A 19,713-nucleotide genomic window follows, 5' to 3' on the forward strand; every position below is an offset into this window, starting at 1 on the left:
TTTTGAAAATTGAAATACACACACACACACACACACACACACACACACACACACATATATATATATATATATAAATGCGTATTCCTGTTGGTTTGTTTGTTTTTTCGTTTATCTGTTCACAATTAAATATATTCAAAAGGTTCATTACTTTAATATTTCATTTATTTTTATATATCGAATGGTTATTTCAAAATATACGATTATGAGATTACATTATTTGCATATTATATTAATGGAAAATCTATTTAATTAAATAGCTGCATGTTTGTTTAAGTTTCTAGCGAGAGACTTATTTTAAGTGTTCTATTTAAAACATTAAATAATAATTATATCGATAATGTGTTTAATTTATTTTATTTGGAATTATTTTTTCCGACAATTGATATTTTAGCAAAGAGTGCAGTTATTTTCTCTGATAAGTTTTTTTTTATATGCCTGAAAGAACTCTTCCGCATATAAAATCATTTGGTAATCGTAAATACGTTTCTAGCGTGAAAAAATAATTTCATGTAGACAGAATGATGCTTTGCTTTATTTTAAACATTAATAAATAATTAAATAAATAGATCAAACACTTAAGAATAAACGAACAGATCTCATTTGTTTGTTTTTCTTATTCTTGAGAATCTTTTAGCGTTCCGGGAATTGAAACCCCACCCCAAGAAAAGAAACAAGTCGAAAATTTCTTTTATTTATGAAAAAAAAGTGTCAGTGAAAAAAAAAAATAAACGAACAAAATACAAACAAACAAAAAAGTCAATAAATGGAATTCCAATAAAAGTGCTCAATATCTGGAGAATAGCTTCTTCTCTTGTTATCTGGTGGAAAGGGTATCAGATACTTCTTTTATGGGCGATTACATTTACATACTTTTATCCGTTCTTTTATTTTTGAAATTTTTGTGGGTTATCGACTTTGCCCACGATGAAAATGATTAATATCCTTAGTATAGCAGGTTTGTTCCGAACGGAACTTCATGTCTACGTGAGCATCGCCGGGTAGCCGTGCTAGTATATATATATATATATATATATATATATATATATATATATATATATATATATATATATATATATACTAGCAAAGGGACTTTGCTGTAAACTTGAGTACTAGCTTCGTGGGAACCCTTTCAGTAAGTGAATGTTATAAGAGCAACTAATTTCTAAGGTGTTCAAAAATTTTTAGGTACGTATTAATGCTTAAAATTTGTTTAGTATCACAAACATTTTTTATCAAAGATGAAACTTACTTTATGATATCACAGAGTAAATTTTTCATGGAAATAAATTTGAACACATTGTTTAAATTTTATCTAGGAGGCGAAGTAAATCTTTTGTCACGTGCTTTGGTCGTTAATGTTTGCTCAAAAGTAAACGCAATAAACTTCGGTGAGGTGTTAACATACGCTACATCTTAGAAAATGTGGTTCACTCTGACAATTAAATGGAATAATAAATGTTGAAAAAATAAGTAAAATCATGAATGGTAACTCTTTGGAGAGGTAAGTAGATAGGAATAAAACAGTGATTTGTTAAAATATAGAATAGTAAAAAGTCTGGAAACTGTAAACAACAAATACCTTATACCAAACGCAGTAAAATTCAAGTATGTTTTATACATGCTGATACGGTGGTTAGGTTGCTTGTCGCTTAGCCATTGGGAACTTCATTTTTGAAGAAATGTATAAAAAAGTGTATGACTCTAAATTTGGGAGTGCAATTCGAACTTGGGGTTTGTGGTAGAATAAGCATTTGTTTACAGCTTTTGAGGAATTAAGCCTAGCTACCTGTTAACCAATAAGTGGTCATTTGTTTATTTTTTTATTCAGTGTGTTTGAACGATATATTTTTAAATTAGCAAAAAAAAAAAACAAAAAAAACAAACAAAAAAAAACAAAAAACAAATTAGTTTTAGCATGTTAAAAGTATACGTGTTGGAAGATAATAAAATTCTACGGCGTTTGGTATAAGTTTTTTTGCTGTTGTTGTTTACAATTTTCGACTGTTAACTTTTCTACACTTAAACCAAGCTGCATACAGCCAGAACAAATCTTTGACAGGCACATTTTCGTAGAAATAACCGTTTTCAACGGCCACAAATATCAGGACGCGTACATAACATTGCGATTTGACCACCATCACACATGGAAGAAAGGCTTATGTTACGTTTAGTGACACACCAAACAGTCTGGAACATTCGGCAACATCGTATTATAAGAATTTTCAACGAAAATCAAATAAGTTTATTCCAGTTTTTCTCTTGTCTTCCCCAAGACTGGATATCAATGAACCTCTGCAACTGAGAGGCGTTAAAAGACCCCGTCTTAAATTTGGATGCCACGCATATAAACCTTAATTCTAATCATGTGAGATGTCCACATCGAACGAGATATTAGTTCTTCTTTTAAACAATGTCATTTTGAACTACTGTTTTCTTGTGTGATGAGCACACACACACACACACACACACACACACACACACACACACACACACACACACACACACACACACACACATACACACACACACACACACACACACGGACGCACGCACGCACGCACACTTCGCTTACATAGTTAAATGACTGTTTTTCACTTAAACAAATAACCGCATTGATTTGAAGCCACGTGTGATACTCTGTTCATAAAAATCAGTAATTTTAGGTTTCATGCTATTCTTACGAAATCGTAATTTAACTAGTATGCATAATGAAAACTCATTACAAGAAAGCACTTTGATATTTTTATATCAAAGTAAACTTTGATATAAGGGAAAAAACTTTGATATAAGGGCAAAAACTTTGATATAAGGGCAAAAACTTTCATATAAGGGTAAACTTTGATATCAGAGCAAAAAATTTGATATAAAGTTAAACTTTGATATGAGGGCAAAAACTTTTATATCAGGGTAAACTTTGATATAAGGGCAAAAATTTTGATATCAAAGTAAACTTGGTCACATTCAATGCTGCCAAGACTAAACTGGTGTCCTTCAATAACTACAAGAAACCTTCTCTGCCACTAATAGAAATGGCCAGTGACTCCCTGTCTGAGAGTACATCTTTCAAACTGCTTGGCCTAACGTTCACAGGAAACATGAGCTGGAACAATTATATTGAAAACATTGCCAGAGCCGCTGCAAAATAGGTAGGCTCTTTCTACCGTGCTAGAAAACTACTGACACCTGAAAGTATCCTGTATCTCTATAAGGCCACCATTCGCCCATGTATGGAGTATTGTTGTCACATCTGGGCTGGTGCGTCTACTACTAGTCTCTCGCACCTAGACAAGGTTAAAAAAAGAGTCGCCAATCTGATAGGCCCTGAACTGGCATCTAAGCTTCAGCCTCTGTCCCATTGACGAAACGTTGCATTCCATCTGCTTGTTCTACAAGTATTTTAATGGTGAATGCTCTGACGAACTGCAGACACTTGTGCCCCCACGACGTAGACACCCTCGACAAATCCGACAGGCAGCTAAATCCCACCCCACACAGTAAAGATCCCTAGATGTAAAAGATCTTTCTACTCCAGTAGTTTCTTCCCCAGAACCGCTAGACTCTGGAATTCCATTCCAGGATCCTGCTTCCCTAACTGTACTGACATGCAGAAGTTCAAGTGCAACGTGAACCGACATCTTGCTGCTCAAATCCCTACATAGTGACCAAGTAGTTCTTACCCTGATAGTAGCCCCCTACACCAAAGTGGCAATGTGCCTTCTTTGGGGTGAAAATGAAATAAAAAAAACAAAAAAACTTTGATAAAAGGGAAAGAACTTTGATATAAAAGTAAACTTTGATAGAAGGGTAAACTTTTTGGCCTTATATAAATATTTTTTCCTTTATATAAAAATGTTTGCCCTTATATCAAAGTTTTTGCCCTTATATCCAAGTTTTTGACCTCATATAAATATTTTTGCCCTTATACCAAAGTTTACTCTTATATCAAAGTTTACTCTTATATCAAAGTTTAACCTTATATCAAAGTTTAATCTTCTATCAAAGTTTACGGATATATCAAACATTTTGCCCTTATATCAAAGTTTTTGCCCTGATAATCAAAGTTTACCCTTAAATATAAAAGTTTTGCCCTTATATCAAAGTTTCTGCTCTTATATACAAGTTTACAGTTCTAAAAACTTTTTTGCCCTTATATCAAAGTTTCTTACCTTATATAAATTTCTGCCCTCATAATCATTTTACCCTTATATGAAAGTTTCTGCCCTTATATAAATGTTTACTCTCATATCAAAGTGTTTGCCCTCATATCAAAGTTTTTGCCCTTATATCAAAGTTTTTGCACTTATATCAAAGTTTTTGCACTTATATCAAAGTTTTTGCACTTATATCAAAGTTTTTGCACTTATATCAAAGTTTTTGCCCTTATATCAAAGTTTTTGCCCTTATATCAAAGTTTTTGCACTTATATCAAAGTTTTTGCCCTTATATCAAAGTTTTTGCACTTATATCAAAGTTTTTGCCCTTATATCAAAGTTTTTGCCCTTATATCAAAGTTTTTGCCCTTATATGAAAGTGTTTGCCCTCATATTCAAGTTTTTGCCCTTATAGCAAAGTTTTTCCCTTATATCAAAGTTTTTGCACTTATATCAAAGTTTTTGCACTTATATCAAAGTTTTTGCACTTATATCAAAGTTTTTGCCCTTATATCAAAGTTTTTGCACTTATATCAAAGTTTTTGAACTTATATCAAAGTTTTTGAACTTATATTAAAGTTTTTGCACTAATATCAAAGTTTTTGCACTTATATCAAAGTTTTTGCCCTTATATCAAAGTTTTTGCACTTATATCAAAGTTTTTGCACTTATATCAAAGTTTTTGCCCTTATATCAAAGTTTTTGCCCTTATATCAAAGTTTTTGCCCTTATATCAAAGTGTTTGGTCTCATATCAAAGTTTTTGCCGTTATATCAAAGTTTTTGCACTTATATCAAAGTTTTTGCCCTTATATCAAAGTTTTTGCACTTATATCAAAGTTTTTGCCCTTATATCAAAGTTTTTGCACTTATATCAAAGTTTTTGCCCTTATATCAAAGTTTTGGCCCTTATATCAAAGTTTTTGCCCTAATATCAAAGTTTTTTCCCTTATATCAAAGTTTTTGCCCTTATATCAAAGTTTTTGCACTTATATCAAAGTTTTTGCACTTATATCAAAGTTTTTGCCCTTATATCAAAGTTTTTGCACTTATATCAAAGTTTTTGCCCTTATATCAAAGTTTTTGCACTTATATCAAAGTTTTTGAACTTATATCAAAGTTTTTGAACTTATATTAAAGTTTTTGCACTAATATCAAAGTTTTTGCACTTATATCAAAGTTTTTGCCCTTATATCAAAGTTTTTGCACTTATATCAAAGTTTTTGCACTTATATAAAAGTTTTTGCCCTTGTATCAAAGTTTCTGCCCTTATATCACAGTGTTTGCCCTTATATCAAAGTTTTTGCCCTTATATCAAAGTTTTTGCCCTTATATCAAAGTGTTTGGTCTCATATCAAAGTTTTTGCCGTTATATCAAAGTTTTTGCACTTATATCAAAGTTTTTGCGCTTATATCAAAGTTTTTGCACTTATATCAAAGTTTTTGCCCTTATATCAAAGTTTTTGCACTTATATCAAAGTTTTTGCCCTTATATCAAAGTTTTGGCCCTTATATCAAAGTTTTTGCCCTAATATCAAAGTTTTTTCCCTTATATCAAAGTTTTTGCACTTATATCAAAGTTTTTGCACTTATATCAAAGTTTTTGCACTTATATCAAAGTTTTTGCACTTATATCAAAGTTTTTGCCCTTATATAAAAGTTTTTGCCCTTATATCATAGTTTTTGCACTTATATCAAAGTTTTTGCACTTATATCAAAGTTTTTGCACTAATATCAAAGTTTTTGCCCTTATATCAAAGTTTATGCACTTATATCAAAGTTTTTGCACTAATATCAAAGTTTTTGCACTTATATCAAAGTTTTTGCACTTATATCAAAGTTTTTGCACTAATATCAAAGTTTTTGCCCTAATATCAAAGTTTTTGCCCTTATATCAAAGTGTTTGCCCTTATATCAAAGTTTTTGCCCTTATATCAAAGTTTTTTCCCTTATATCAAAGTGTTTGCCCTCATATCAAAGTTTTTGCCCTTATATCAAAGTTTTTGCCCTTATATAAAATTTTTTGCCCTTATATCAAAGTTTTTGCCTTTGTATCAAAGTGTTTGCCCTCATATCAAAGTTTTTGCCCTTATATCAAAGTTTTTGCCCTTATATCAAAGTTTTTGCACTTATATCAAAGTTTTTGCACTTATATCAAATTTTTTGCACTTATATCAAAGTTTTTGCCCTTATATCAACGTTTTTGCCCTTATATCAAAGCTTTTGCCCTTATATCAAAGTTTTTGCACTAATATAAAACTTTTTGCACTTATATAAAAGTTTTTGCCCTCATCTCAAAGTTTTTGCCCTTATATCAAAGTTTTTGCCCTTATATGAAAGAGTTTGCCCTCATATCAAAGTTTTTGCCCTTATAGCAAAGTTTTTCCCTTATATCAAAGTTTTTGCACTTATATCAAAGTTTTTGCACTTATATCAAAGTTTTTGCCCTTATATCAAAGTTTTTGCACTTATATCAAAGTTTTTGCCCTTATATCAAAGTTTTTGCACTTATATCAAAGTTTTTGAACTTATATCAAAGTTTTTGTACTTATATCAAAGTTTTTGCACTTATATCAAAGTTTTTGCACTTATATAAAAGATTTTGCACTTATATCAAAGTCTTTGCCCTTATATCAAGTTTTTGCCCTTATATCCAAGTTTTTGCACTTATATCAAAGTTTTTTCCCTTATATCAAAGTTTTTGCCCTCATATCAAAGTTTTTGCCCTTATATCAAAGTTTTTGCCCTTATATAAAAGTTTTTGCCTTTATATCAAAGTTTTTGCCCTTATATCAAAGTCTATGCCCTTATATCAAAGTTTTTGCCCTTATATCAAAGTTTTTGCACTTATATCAAAGTTTTTGCCCTTATATCAAAGATTTTGCCCTTATATCAAATTTTTTGCACTTATATCAAAGTTTTTGCACTTATATCAAAGTCTTTGCCCTTATATCAAAGTTTTTTCCCTTATATCAAAGTGTTTGCCCTTATATCAAAGTTTTTGCCCTTGTATGAAAGTTTTTGCCCTTATATCAAAGTTTTTGCCCTTATATCAAAGTTTTTGCACTTATATCAAAGTTTTTGCACTTATATCAAAGTTTTTGCCCTTATATCAAAGTTTTTGCACTTATATCAAAGTGTTTGCCCTTATATCAAAGTTTTTGCCCTTATATCAAAGTTTTTGCCCTTATATGAAAGTTTTTGCCCTTATATAAAAGTTTTTACACTTATATCAAAGTTTTTGCACTTATATCAAAGTTTTTGCCCTTATATCAAAGTTTTTGCACTTATATCAAAGTGTTTGCCCTTATATCAAAGTGTTTGCCCTGATATCAAAGTGTTTGCCCTTATATCAAAGTTTTTGCCCTTGTATCAAAGTGTTTGCCCTCATATCAAAGTTTTTGCCCTTATATCAAAGTTTTTGCACTTATATCAAAGTTTTTGCCCTTATATCAAAGTTTTTGCACTTATATCAAATTTTTTGCACTTATATCAAAGTTTTTGCCCTTGTATCAAAGTTTTTGCCCTTATATCAAAGCTTTTGCCCTTATATCAAAGTTTTTGCACTTATATCAAAGTTTTTGCCCTTATATCAATGTTTTTGCACTTATATCAAAGTTTTTGCCCTTATATCAACCTGTTTGCCCTCATATCAAAGTTTTTGCCCTTATATCAAAGTTTTTGCCCTTATATCAAAGTTTTTGCCCTCATATCAAAGTTTTTGCCCTTATATCAAAGTTTTTGCCCTTATATCAAAGTTTTTGCCCTTATATCAAAGTTTTTGCCCTTATATCAAAGTTTCTGCACTTATATCAAAGTGTTTGCACTTATATCAAAGTTTTTGCACTTATATCAAAGTCTTTGCCCTTATATATAAGTTTTTGCACTTATATCAAAGTTTTTGCCCTTATATCAAAGTTTTTGCCCTTATATGAAAGTTTTTGCCCTTATATCAAAGTTTTTGCCCTTATATCAAAGTTTTTGCCCTTATATCAAAGTTTTTGCCCTTGTATAAAAGTGTTTGCCCTCATATCAAAGTTGTTGCCCTTATATCAAAGTTTATACCCTTATATCAAAGTTTTTGCCCTTATATCAAAGTTTTTGCACTTATATCAAATTTTTGCACTTATATTAAAGTTTTTGACCTTATATCAAAGTTTTTGCACTTATATCAAAGTTTTTGCCCATATATCAAAGTTTTTGCACTTATATCAAAGTTTTATCACTTATATCAAAGTGTTTGCCCTTATATCAAAGTTTTTGCACTTATATCAAAGTTTTTGCCCTTGTATCAAAGTCTATGCCCTTATATCAAAGTTTTTGCCCTTATATCAAAGTTTTTGCACTTATATCAAAGTTTTTGCCCTCATATCAAAGTTTTTGCCCTTATATCAAAGTTTTTGCCCTTATATCAAAGTTTTTGAACTTATATCAAAGATTTTTGCCCTTATATCAAAGTTTTTGCCCTCATATCAAAGTTTTTGCCCTTATATCAAAGTTTTTGCCCTTATATCAAAGTTTTTGCACTTATATCAAAGTTTTTGCCCTTATATCAAAGTTTTTGCACTTATATCAAAGTTTTTGCACTTATATCAAAGTTTTTGCACTTATATCAAAGTTTTTGCACTTATATCAAAGTTTTTGCCCTTACATCAAAGTTTTTTCCCTTATATCAAAGTTTTTGAACTTATATCAAAGTTTTATCCCTTATATCAAAGTTTTTGCACTCATATCAAAGTTTTTTCCCTCATATCAAAGTGTTTGCCCTCATATCAAAGTTTTTGCACTTATATCAAAGTTTTTGCCCTTATATTAAAGTTTTTGCACTTATATCAAAGTTTTTGCCCTTATATCAAAGTTTTTGCACTTATATCAAAGTGTTTGCCCTCATATCAAAGTTTTTGCACTTATATCAAAGTTTTTGCCCTTACATCAAAGTTTTTTCCCTTATATCAAAGTTTTTTCCCTTATATCAAAGTTTTTGCACTTATATCAAAGTTTTTGCCCTTATATCAAAGTTTTTGCACTCATATCAAAGTTTTTTCCCTCATATCAAAGTTTTTCCCCTTATATCAAAGTTTTTGCACTTATATCCAAGTTTTTGCCCTTATATCAAAGTTTTTGCCCTTATATCAAATTTTTTGCACTTATATCAAAGTTTTTGCACTTATATCAAAGTCTTTGCCCTTATATCAAAGTTTTTGCCCTTATATCAAAGTTTTTGCCCTTGTATCAAAGTTTTTGCCCTTGTATCAAAGTGTTTGCCCTCATATCAATGTTTTTGCCCTTATATCAAAGTTTTTGCCCTTATATCAAAGTTTTTGCCCTTATATCAAATTTTTTGCACTTATATCAAAGTTTTTGCCCTTATATCAAAGTTTTTGCCCTTATATCAAAGCTTTTGCCCTTATATCAAAGTTTTTGCACTTGTATCAAAGTTTTTGCACTTATATCAATGTTTTTGCACTTATATCAAAGTTTTTGCCCTTATATCAACCTGTTTGCCCTCATATCAAAGTTTTTGCCCTTATATCAAAGTTATTGCCCTTATATCAAAGTTTTTGCCCTCATATCAAAGTTTTTGCCCTTATATCAAAGTTTTTGCCCTTATATAAAAGTTTTTGCCCTTATATCAAAGTTTCTGCACTTATATCAAAGTTTTTGCACTTATATCAAATTTTTTGCACTTATATCAAAGTTTTTGCCCTTATATCAAAGTTTTTGCACTTATATCAAAGTTTTTGCACTTATATCAAAGTGTTTGCCCTTATATCAAAGTTTTTGCACTTATATCAAAGTTTTTGCCTTGTATCAAAGTCTATGCCCTTATATCAAAGTTTTTGCCCTTATATCAAAGTTTTTGCACTTATATCAAAGTTTTTGCCCTTATATCAAAGTTTTTGCACTTATATCAAAGGTTTTGCCCTTATATCAAAGTTTTTGCCCTTATATCAAATTTTTTGCACTTATATCAAGTTTTTGCCCTTATATCAAAGTTTTTGCCCTTATATCCAAGCTTTTGCCCTTATATCAAAGTTTTTGCACTTATATCAAAGTCTTTGCCCTTATATCAATGTTTTTGCACTTATATCAAAGTTTTTGCCCTTATATCAACCTGTTTGCCCTCATATCAAAGTTTTTGCCCTTATATCAAAGTTTTTGCCCTTATATCAAAGTTTTTGCCCTCATATCAAAGTTTTTGCACTTATATCAAAGTTTTTGCCCTTATATCAAAGTTTTTGCCCTTATATCAAAGTTTTTGCCCTTATATCAAAGTTTCTGCACTTATATCAAAGTTTTTGCACTTATATCAAAGTCTTTGCCCTTATATCAAAGTTTTTGCCCTCATATCTAAGTTTTTGCCCTTATATCAAAGTTTTTGCCCTTGTATCAAAGTGTTTGCCCTCATATCAATGTTTTTGCCCTTATATCAAAGTTTTTGCCCTTATATCAAAGTTTTTGCCCTTATATCAAAGTTTTTGCCCTTATATCAAATTTTTTGCACTTATATCAAAGTTTTTGCCCTTATATCAAAGTTTTTGCCCTTATATCCCAGCTTTTGCCCTTATATCAAAGTTTTTGCACTTATATCAAAGTCTTTGCCATTATATCAATGTTTTTGCACTTATATCAAAGTTTTTGCCCTTATATCAACCTGTTTGCCATCATATCAAAGTTTTTGCCCTTATATCAAAGTTTTTGCCCTCATATCAAAGTTTTTGCCCTTATATCAAAGTTTTTGCCCTTATATCAAAGTTTTTGCCCTTATATCAAAGTTTTTGCCCTTATATCAAAGTTTCTGCACTTATATCAAAGTTTTTGCACTTATATCAAAGTCTTTGCCCTTATATCAAAGTTTTTGCACTTATATCAAAGTTTTTGCCCTTATATCAAAGTTTTTGCCCTTATATCAAAGTTTTTTCCCTTATATCAAAGTTTTTTCCCTTATATCAAAGTTTTTGCACTTATATCAAAGTTTTTGCACTTATATCAAAGTTTTTGCCCTTATATCAAAGTTTTTGCACTTATATCAAAGTATTTGCCCTTATATCAAAGTTGTTGCCCTTATATCAAAGTTTTTGCCCTTATATCAAAGTTTTTGCCCTTGTATCAAAGTGTTTGCCCTCATATCAAAGTTTTTGCCCTTATATACAAAGTTTATGCCCTTATATCAAAGTTTTTGCCCTTATATCAAAGTTTTTGCACATATATCAAATTTTTTGCACTTATATCAAAGTTTTTGCCCTTATATCAAAGTTTTTGCACTTATATCAAAGTTTTTGCACTTATATCAAAGTGTTTGCCCTTATATCAAAGTTTTTGCCCTTATATCAAAGTTTTTGCCCTTGTATCAAAGTCTATGCCCTTATATCAAAGTTTTTGCCCTTATATCAAAGTTTTTGCACTTATATCAAAGTTTTTGCCCTTATATCAAAGTTTTTGCACTTATATCAAAGGTTTATTCCCTTATATCAAAGTGTTTGCCCTCATATCAAAGTTTTTGCCCTTATATCAAAGTTTTTGCCCTTATATCAAAGTGTTTGCCCTCATATCAAAGTTTTTGCACTTAAATCAAAGTTTTTGCACTTATATCAAAGTTTTTGCCCTTATATCAAAGTTTTTGCACTTATATCAAAGTTTTTGCCCTTACATCAAAGTTTTTTCCCTTATATCAAAATTTTTTCCCTTATATCAAAGTTTTTGAACTTATATCAAAGTTTTTGCCCTTTTATCAAAGTTTTTGAACTCATATCAAAGTTTTTGCACTTATATCAAAGATTTTGCCCTCATATCCTACCTGTTTGCCCTTATATCAAAGTTTTTGCCCTTATATCAAAGTTTTTGCACTTATATCAAAGTTTTTTCCCTTATATCAAAGTGTTTGCCCTTATATCAAAGTTTTTGCACTTATATCAAAGTTTTTGCACTTATATCAAAGTTTTTGCACTTATATCAAAGTTTTTGCCCTTATATCAATATTGTTGCCCTTATATCAAAGTTTTTGCACTTATATAAAAGTTTTTGCACTTATATCAAAGTTGTTGCCTTTATATCAAAGTTTTTGCCCTTATATCAAAGTTTTTGCCCTTATATCAAAGTTTTTGCCCTTATATCAAAGTTTTTGCACTTATATCAAAGTTTTTGCACTTATATCAAAGTTTTTGCCCTTATATCAAAGTTTTTGCACTTATATCAAAGTCTTTGCCCTTATATCAAAGTTGTTGCCCTTATATCAAAGTTTTTGCCCTTATATCAAAGTTTTTGCCCTTGTATCAAAGTGTTTGCCCTCATATCAAAGTTTTTGCCCTTATATCAAAGTTTATGCCCTTACATCAAAGTTTTTGCCCTCATATCAAAGTTTTTGCCCTTATTTCAAAGTTTTTGCCCTCATATCAAAGTTTTTGCCCTTATATCAAAGTTTTTGCCCTTATATCAAAGTTTCTGCACTTATATCAAAGTTTTTGCACATATATCAAATTTTTTGCACTTATATCAAAGTTTTTGCCCTTATATCAAAGTTTTTGCACTTATATCAAAGTTTTTGCACTTATATCAAAGTGTTTGCCCTTATATCAAAGTTTTTGCACTTATATCAAAGTTTTTGCCCTTGTATCAAAGTCTATGCCCTTATATCAAAGTTTTTGCCCTTATATCAAAGTTTTTGCACTTATATCAAAGTCTTTGCCATTATATCAATGTTTTTGCACTTATATCAAAGTTTTTGCCCTTATATCAACCTGTTTGCCCTCATATCAACGTTTTTGCCCTTATATCAAAGTTTTTGCCCTTATATCAAAGTTTTTGCCCTCATATCAAAGTTTTTGCCCTTATATCAAAGTTTTTGCCCTTATATCAAAGTTTTTGCCCTTATATCAAAGTTTTTGCCCTTATATCAAAGTTTTTGCCCTTATATCAAAGTTTTTGCACTTATATCAAAGTCTTTGCCCTTATATCAAAGTTTTTGCACTTATATCAAAGTTTTTGCCCTTATATCAAAGTTTTTGCCCTTATATCAAAGTTTTTTCCCTTATATCAAAGTTTTTGCCCTTATATCAAAGTTTTTGCCCTTATATCAAAGTTTTTGCCCTTATATCAAAGTTTTTGCCCTTATATCAAAGTTTTTGCCCTTATATAAAAGTTTCTGCACTTATATCAAAGTTTTTGCACTTATATCAAAGTCTTTGCCCTTATATCAAAGTTTTTGCACTTATATCAAAGTTTTTGCCCTTATATCAAAGATTTTGCCCTTATATCAAAGTTTTTTCCCTTATATCAAAGTTTTTGCCCTTATATTAAAGTTTTTGCACTTATATCAAAGTTTTTGCACTTATATCAAAGTTTTTGCCCTTATATCAAAGTTTTTGCACTTATATCAAAGTATTTGCCCTTATATCAAAGTTGTTGCCCTTATATCAAAGTTTTTGCCCTTATATCAAAGTTTTTGCCCTTGTATCAAAGTGTTTGCCCTCATATCAAAGTTTTTGCTATTATATCAAAGTTTATGCCCTTATATCAAAGTGTTTGCCCTCATATCAAAGTTTTTGCCCTTATATCAAAGTTTTTGCCCTTATATCAAAGTGTTTGCACTCATATCAAAGTTTTTGCACTTATATCAAAGTTTTTGCACTTATATCAAAGTTTTTGCCCTTATATCAAAGTTTTTGCACTTATATCAAAGTTTTTGCCCTTACATCAAAGTTTTTTCCCTTATATCAAAATTTTTTCCCTTATATCAAAGTTTTTGAACTTATATCAAAGTTTTTGCCCTTATATCAAAGTTTTTGAACTCATATCAAAGTTTTTGCACTTATTTCAAAGATTTTGCCCTCATATCCAACCTGTTTGCCCTTATATCAAAGTTTTTGCCCTTATATCAAAGTTTTTGCACTTATATCAAAGTTTTTTCCCTTATATCAAAGTGTTTGCCCTTATATCAAAGTTTTTGCACTTATATCAAAGTTTTTGCACTTATATCAAAGTTTTTGCACTTATATCAAAGTTTTTGCCCTTATATCAATATTTTTGCCCTTATATCAAAGTTTTTGCACTTAAATAAAAGTTTTTGCACTTATATCAAAGTTGTTGCCTTTATATCAAAGTTTTTGCCCTTATATCAAAGTTTTTGCCCTTATATCAAAGTTTTTGCCCTTATATCAAAGTTTTTGCACTTATATCAAAGTTTTTGCACTTATATCAAAGTTTTTGCCCTTATATCAAAGTTTTTGCACTTATATCAAAGTCTTTGCCCTTATATCAAAGTTGTTGCCCTTATATCAAAGTTTTTGCCCTTATATCAAAGTTTTTGCCCTTGTATCAAAGTGTTTGCCCTCATATCAAAGTTTTTGCCCTTAAATCAAAGTTTATGCCCTTACATCAAAGTCTATGCCCTTATATCAAAGTTTTTGCACTTATATCAAAGTTTTTGCACTTATATCAAAGTTTTTGCCCTTATATCAAAGTTTTTGCACTTATATCAAAGTTTTTGCACTTATATCAAAGTGTTTGCCCTTATATCAAAGTTTTTGCACTTATATCAAAGTTTTGCCCTTGTATCAAAGTCTATGCCCTTATATCAAAGTTTTTGCCCTTATATCAAAGTTTTTGCACTTATATCAAAGTTTTTGCCCTTATATCAAAGTTTTTGCACTTATATCAAAGGTTTTGCCCTTATATCAAAGTGTTTGCCCTCATATCAAAGTTTTTGCCCTTATATCAAAGTTTTTGCCGGTATATGAAAGTTTTTGCACTTATATCAAAGTTTTTGCCCTTATATCAAAGTTTTTGCACTTATATCAAAGTTTTTTCACTTATATCAAAGTTTTTGCCCTTATATCAAAGTTTTTGCCCTTATATCAAAGTTTTTGCACTTATATCAAAGTTTTTGCACTTATATCAAAGTCTTTGCCCTTATATCAAAGTTGTTGCCCTTATATCAAAGTTTTTGCCCTTATATCAAAGTTTTTGCCCTTGTATCAAAGTGTTTGCCCTCATATCAAAGTTGTTGCCCTTATATCAAAGTTTATGCCCTTATATCAAAGTTTTTGCCCTTATATCAAAGTTTTTGCACTTATATCAAATTTTTTGCACTTATATTAAAGTTTTTGACCTTATATCAAAGTTTTTGCACTTATATCAAAGTTTTTGCCCTTATATCAAAGTTTTTGCACTTATATCAAAGTTTTTGCACTTATATCAAAGTGTTTGCCCTTATATCAAAGTTTTTGCACTTATATCAAAGTTTTTGCCCTTGTATCAAAGTCTATGCCCTTATATCAAAGTTTTTGCCCTTATATCAAAGTTTTTGCACTTATATCAAAGTTTTTGCCCTCATATCAAAGTTTTTGCCCTTATATAAAAGTTTTTGCCCTTATATCAAAGTTTTTGCACTTATATCAAAGTTTTTGCCCTTATATCAAAGTTTTTGCCCTCATATCAAAGTTTTTGCCCTTATATCAAAGTTTTTGCCCTTATATCAAAGTTTTTGCACTTATATCAAAGTTTTTGCCCTTATATCAAAGTTTTTGCACTTATATCAAAGTTTTTGCACTTATATCAAAGTCTTTGCCCTTATATCAAAGTTTTTGCACTTATATCAAAGTTTTTGCCCTTACATCAAAGTTTTTTCCCTTATATAAAAGTTTTGTCCCTTATATCAAAGTTTTTGAACTTATATCAAAGTTTTTGCCCTTATATCAAAGTTTTGACCTTATATCAAAGTTTTTGCACTTATATCAAAGTTTTTGCCCTTATATCAATGTTTTTGCACTTATATCAAAGTTTTTGCCCTTATATCAACCTGTTTGCCCTCATATCAAAGTTTTTGCCCTCATATCAAAGTTTTTGCCCTTATATCAAAGTTTTTGCCCTCATATCAAATTTTTTGCCCTTATATCAAAGTTTTTGCCCTTATATCAAAGTTTTTGCCCTTATATCAAAGTTTTTGCCCTTATATCAAAGTTTCTGCACTTATATCAAAGTTTTTGCACTTATATCAAATTTTTTGCACTTATATCAAAGTTTTTGCCCTTATATCAAAGTTTTTGCACTTATATCAAAGTTTTTGCACTTATATCAAAGTGTTTGCCCTTATATCAAAGTTTTTGCACTTATATCAAAGTTTTTGCCCTTGTATCAAAGTCTATGCCCTTATATCAAAGTTTTTGCCCTTATATCAAAGTTTTAGCACTTATATCAAAGTTTTTGCCCTTATATCAAAGTTTTTGCACTTATATCAAAGGTTTTGCCCTTATATCAAAGTGTTTGCCCTCATATAAAAGTTTTTTCCCTTATATCAAAGTTTTTGCCCTTGTATCAAAGTGTTTGCCCTCATATCAATGTTTTTGCCCTTATATCAAAGTTTTTGCCCTTATATCAAAAGTTTTTGCCCTTATATCAAAGTTTTTGCACTTATATCAAAGTTTTTTCCCTTATATCAAAGTGTTTGCCCTTATATCAAAGTTTTTGCACTTATATCAAAGTTTTTGCACTTATATCAAAGTTTTTGCACTTATATCAAAGTTTTTGCCCTTATATCAATATTTTTGCCCTTATATCAAAGTTTTTGCACTTATATAAAAGTTTTTGCACTTATATCAAAGTTGTTGCCTTTATATAAAAGTTTTTGCCCTTATATCAAAGTTTTTGCCCTTATATCAAAGTTTATGCCCTTATATCAAAGTTTTTGCCCTTATATCAAAGTTTTTGCACTTATATCAAATTTTTTGCACTTATATTAAAGTTTTTGACCTTATATCAAAGTTTTTGCCCTTATATCAAAGTTGTTGCCCTTATATCAAAGTTTTTGCCCTTATATCAAAGTTTTTGCCCTTGTATCAAAGTGTTTGCCCTCATATCAAAGTTTTTGCCCTTATATCAAAGTTTATGCCCTTATATCAAAGTGTTTGCCCTCATATCAAAGTTTTTGCCCTTATATCAAAGTTTTTGCCCTTATATCAAAGTGTTTGCCCTCATATCAAAGTTTTTGCACTTATATCAAAGTTTTTGCACTTATATCAAAGTTTTTGCCCTTATATCAAAGTTTTTGCACTTATATCAAAGTTTTTGCCCTTACATCAAAGTTTTTGAACTTATATCAAAATTTTTTCCCTTATATCAAAGTTTTTGAACTTATATCAAAGTTTTTGCCCTTATATCAAAGTTTTTGAACTCATATCAAAGTTTTTGCACTTATTTCAAAGATTTTGCCCTCATATCCAACCTGTTTGCCCTTATATCAAAGTTTTTGCCCTTATATCAAAGTTTTTGCACTTATATCAAAGTTTTTTCCCTTATATCAAAGTGTTTGCCCTTATATCAAAGTTTTTGCACTTATATCAAAGTTTTTGCACTTATATCAAAGTTTTTGCACTTATATCAAAGTTTTTGCCCTTATATCAATATTTTTGCCCTTATATCAAAGTTTTTGCACTTATATAAAAGTTTTTGCACTTATATCAAAGTTGTTGCCTTTATATCAAAGTTTTTGCCCTTATATCAAAGTTTTTGCCCTTATATCAAAGTTTTTGCCCTTATATCAAAGTTTTTGCACTTATATCAAAGTTTTTGCACTTATATCAAAGTTTTTGCCCTTATATCAAAGTTTTTGCACTTATATCAAAGTCTTTGCCCTTATATCAAAGTTGTTGCCCTTATATCAAAGTTTTTGCCCTTATATCAAAGTTTTTGCCCTTGTATCAAAGTGTTTGCCCTCATATCAAAGTTTTTGCCCTTAAATCAAAGTTTATGCCCTTACATCAAAGTTTTTGCCCTTATATCAAAGTTTTTGCACTTATATCAAAGTTTTTGCCCTTATATCAAAGTTTTTGCACTTATATCAAAGTTTTTGCACTTATATCAAAGTGTTTGCCCTTATATCAAAGTTTTTGCACTTATATCAAAGTTTTTGCCCTTGTATCAAAGTCTATGCCCTTATATCAAAGTTTTTGCCCTTATATCAAAGTTTTTGCACTTATATCAAAGTTTTTGCGCTTATATCAAAGTTTTTGCACTTATATCAAAGGTTTTGCCCTTATATCAAAGTGTTTGCCCTCATATCAAAGTTTTTGCCCTTATATCAAAGTTTTTGCCCGTATATGAAAGTTTTTGCCCTTATATCAAAGTTTTTGCCTTATATCAAAGTTTTTGCACTTATATCAAAGTTTTTGCACTTATATCAAAGTCTTTGCCCTTATATCAAAGTTGTTGCCCTTATATCAAAGTTTTTGCCCTTATATCAAAGTTTTTGCCCTTGTATCAAAGTGTTTGCCCTCATATCAAAGTTGTTGCCCTTATATCAAAGTTTATGCCCTTATATCAAAGTTTTTTGCCCTTATATCAAAGTTTTTGCACTTATATCAAATTTTTTGCACTTATATTAAAGTTTTTGACCTTATATCAAAGTTTTTGCACTTATATCAAAGTTTTTGCCCTAATATCAAAGTTTTTGCACTTATATCAAAGTTTTTGCACTTATATCAAAGTGTTTGCCCTTATATCAAAGTTTTTGCACTTATATCAAAGTTTTTGCCCTTGTATCAAAGTCTATGCCCTTATATCAAAGTTTTTGCCCTTATATCAAAGTTTTTGCACTTATATCAAAGTTTTTGCCCTCATATCAAAGTTTTTGCCCTTATATCAAAGTTTTTGCCCTTATATCAAAGTTTTTGCACTTATATCAAAGTTTTTGCCCTTATATCAAAGTTTTTGCCCTCATATCAAAGTTTTTGCCCTTATATCAAAGTTTTTGCCCTTATATCAAAGTTTTTGCACTTATATCAAAGTTTTTGCCCTTATATCAAAGTTTTTGCACTTATATCAAAGTTTTTGCACTTATATCAAAGTCTTTGCCCTTATATCAAAGTTTTTGCACTTATATCAAAGTTTTTGCCCTTACATCAAAGTTTTTTCCCTTATATAAAATTTTTGTCCCTTATATCAAAGTTTTTGAACTTATATCAAAGTTTTTGCCCTTATATCAAAGTTTTTGACCTTATATCAAAGTTTTTGCACTTATATCAAAGTTTTTGCCCTTATATCAATGTTTTTGCACTTATATCAAAGTTTTTGCCCTTATATCAACCTGTTTGCCCTCATATCAAAGTTTTTGCCCTTATATCAAAGTTTTTGCCCTTATATCAAAGTTTTTGCCCTCATATCAAAGTTTTTGCCCTTATATCAAAGTTTTTGCCCTTATATCAAAGTTTTGCCCTTATATCAAAGTTTTTGCCCTTATATCAAAGTTTCTGCACTTATATCAAAGTTTTTGCACTTATATCAAATTTTTTGCACTTATATCAAAGTTTTTGCCCTTATATCAAAGTTTATGCACTTATATCAAAGTTTTTTCCCTTATATCAAAGTGTTTGCCCTTATATCAAAGTTTTTGCACTTATATCAAAGTTTTTGCACTTATATCAAAGTTTTTGCACTTATATCAAAGTTTTTGCCCTTATATCAATATTTTTGCCCTTATATCAAAGTTTTTGCACTTAAATAAAAGTTTTTGCACTTATATCAAAGTTGTTGCCATTATATCAAAGTTTTTGCCCTTATATCAAAGTTTT

The 19,713-nt window shown here is 29.9% G+C and overlaps 1 protein-coding gene across 28 annotated transcripts in view; it reads left to right on the top strand.

The window, feature by feature from the left end:
* The window catches only part of LOC145256284 (histone-lysine N-methyltransferase SETMAR-like), a 165,925-nt gene that overhangs the window by 46,021 nt on the left and 100,191 nt on the right, over window positions 1-19,713 (top strand). The gene's annotated exons all lie outside the window — the stretch shown is intronic.

The sequence above is a fragment of the Euprymna scolopes genome, chromosome 32, assembly GCF_053919585.1.
Source record: "Euprymna scolopes isolate OS-2025 chromosome 32, ASM5391958v1, whole genome shotgun sequence".
Lineage (NCBI taxonomy): Eukaryota > Metazoa > Mollusca > Cephalopoda > Sepiida > Sepiolidae > Euprymna > Euprymna scolopes.